Genomic DNA, 3,227 nt, shown 5'->3' on the forward strand with positions numbered 1-3,227 from the left:
AATAAAGTAGTATACTTATCCGAACGAACGTATTACTTATACTATACTAATATACTCTACTACTACTTACTATTAGTTATTTTATTTATTATATAAGTTACTTCTTACTTTATTTACTTCTTATAGTTACTTTTTACTTTTTTTTATTTATTTTATTTTTTTTATTTATTTTTTTTTTTATTCTATCATCGTCAATTATCTGAGTTTCTGAATTCCAACACCTTTAAAAGAAATCACAGTATTTGATACTTGGACCTGTATTATCTTTCACAAGCCACTAAAGTGCAATGATTCAACTATAGTCCACATGTAGCAGACATTATTTTAGTTCTTTAACATAGCAGTGTTAAAAATAACCATTGCATACATTTATACAACAGAATGACTTTTTTTTTTGTCAACAACACTGACCATCTCAGGAACTATAGTTTGTACTTCTTTTGATCTTCTAAGGAATTATAGTTTATGGTGGTGCTTCTTTTTTTTTTCTGGCAATTCTTTTCTTGGAGTGGGGATACTTTTTATATGTGTTGTAACTCATTTTCTGTTTTTCTTGTCTATTTTTTCACATTTATTGAAGTTTAAGGAAACCAACCTTTCTAGTTTATAGTAATAGAAATGCCATTTGGTTCTGTTCTCAGCTTTGTTATCAGTAACACAAAAGATTATGATCAGCTGAACATTGTATTTAACTTTTCACTCTGTGTTATTTGTAAAAAAGAGTTTACAAGTTTTTTTGGTGAATTTACCAATATCTGTTTTACTCCTCCTCTTCATCACTTTGTAAATCTTTTGTGCATGATTTCTTCAACAGTAATTTTTTGTGTTTGTTTGAAATGTCATTCACAATTTTCTATCTTCAAAAGACTTATTTTTCCTTTACTGGTATCAAGTGTACTTTGCTTCCTTTTTAAGGCCATTATTTATTGTTTTTTTTTATGAATTTCTATTTCATGTTTATGCTTTTTTGTTCATGTAACACCATATAATCCAGCAGTAATCTTCTGCATATGTTGACTTTTTTTTTTTAATTTGTGAAGTGTATTCCACAGCAGCAGCAAAAAATAATGGCTCAGGTACTCTCTCTAGTCTTTTCTTGTATTGTTCTATGTTTTGCATTTGTATTTTCAATTTTGTTCTCCAGCTCTCGAGTCTTTTCTTTTGGCTTTTGTGTTATGATCTTTTTTACTTTTATTCATTTATTCACTGACCACTTCTGTAGTTGTGTAATTCCTTTTTCTTCTGGTTACTGTTTTGCACTAGTGTTACATTTCTGGCTACAGTTTATGTTTTTTTTAATGTTTTGTATCTGAATTTGAAACTTAGCAAATCTACTTAAAAAGATTTATGTCATTATTTCAATTTTCTTCTGTTTCTCCATAATTTACACCGTTATTTATGCTCTGGTATCAGTTACCCCCCCCCCCCCAATTCTTTTTTAAGCTATTACAGTTATTCTTTTGTTATCCACAAGTGGCCATGTGTTGTATTTAATTATATTATTTTAATTTTAGGTATGTGTATGGTCTTTCTCTTCCTTTCATCATTTTTGTTTGATTTAAGGTTTATGTTTTGCCCAATCTTATGTAACATTACTTATGTAAAAGTAAGTGTACAATGACACTAACAAAATGTAATCAATCTTGTTAAAGAATAAAGTACAGAATAAAAAATCACTGTTATTATTATCATATTTCACTAAAGCTTTTTCTTTTTGTTTTATATATATATAGAAGATCCTAAAACATAAGGAAAACTTGAATGTGAAGAAAAGAATATCTGATATTAAACTTTAGTTATGCAAAATGAAGAAATGGGAAATAATGTACCTAACAATGCAAAATCATTCGTTTTTGAGAAAAAAAGCAGATGAGACAAAAAGTAAAAAACAGAACATGAGGGTCAAGAAAGTTAGAAAACTAAGAAAGTGACCTTTACTAATTTGCAATTCATTACCTTCCTAGTAAGAGGCTCAGTTGTACATCTCTAAAAAACATGTTTCATTTTGGTACATAAGGTGGGCAAAGCACAGATAGTCCATTGTGTAGCTTTGTGTTTAACAGCAACCAAACCAAACTAGGAAGTAAACTTGTAATTCATTTCCAGACCCATTTTATAAGGACAGATATCCATGATCTAATTTTCTAAAACTCTTTTTGAGATAAAAGGAGAAAATATATCTAACATCTACTATTGTGGTTGGAATTTGGATTATGATACAATTAAGGATGTTAAACCAAGTGTTTTGATATCAGTCTAAAGTTTAATAATGATACCTTTTACATTGTTTGAAGTTTTTAATGTACAGATGCTTTTTGTGAATGTTGTTGTGCAGGATTATTTAGCAAAATATTCACAGTGTTGTAAGTTTAATGATTTTCACGACTTTCAAGAGAATTGCATTTTTCTTTAATTTTTTTAAAAATGGAATGCATTTTAAAAGGGCATGTTGTAAATAAATGATGTTAGCAATATTATGTAATAATTGTTGATGAAATTTGTCATTAAAACCCTAAATTTTGAAAACATCTCTTGCCTAACCTGAATTTTTCATACCCCAAGTGTTCTTTTGTATTTTCAAATCTTGAGATGAAATTTTTTACACAAAGCAATGTATGTAGGCCAAAACATTATCTCTCTTTGTCACCAGTAATATAAAGTGTTGAATAAATGTAAGTCTGTTTCAAGTACATTTTTAAATGTATCAAGTATTTCATTGTGTTGTCCTAAAAATTGTGTGAATTTATTATTCCAATTGTGGATTACACTGAATGCATTTGTAATTATCAGAATCATAAACAGTAGTCAAACTTAATTTTACTTTGCAAAGTGCATGAGCATACTATTTCCATTCTTTAGAATATTAGTTTTAATATATCTTGCATACTAGTGAACTGAATTTTATAAAAATGTGAGTTTTATATGAATAATCAACCTTATTATATATATAAATTTCTTAAAACTTAAAATTACATTTGTAGCAAATATGATTCCCTTTGAAAACAAGATAATGCTTCTTATTGAATATTTTGTTGCCAGCTGACAACACAAATCTAGTGAGTGCTGAACAAACCACGTTATTTATTTTGATATCATCTGAGAATCCACATTTAATACTGTTTTTATGCTAATTGAATAGAGTTGTTTCAACATTTGTTTAACAACAGTAAAAGCTTGAAATGGTCTATTCTTTCCATGGGGGGGGGGGGGTGTCTGTAAGCCAGACT

Source organism: Limulus polyphemus, unplaced genomic scaffold, assembly GCF_000517525.1.
Source record: "Limulus polyphemus unplaced genomic scaffold, Limulus_polyphemus-2.1.2 Scaffold144, whole genome shotgun sequence".
NCBI classification, from domain to species: Eukaryota; Metazoa; Arthropoda; class Merostomata; order Xiphosura; family Limulidae; genus Limulus; species Limulus polyphemus.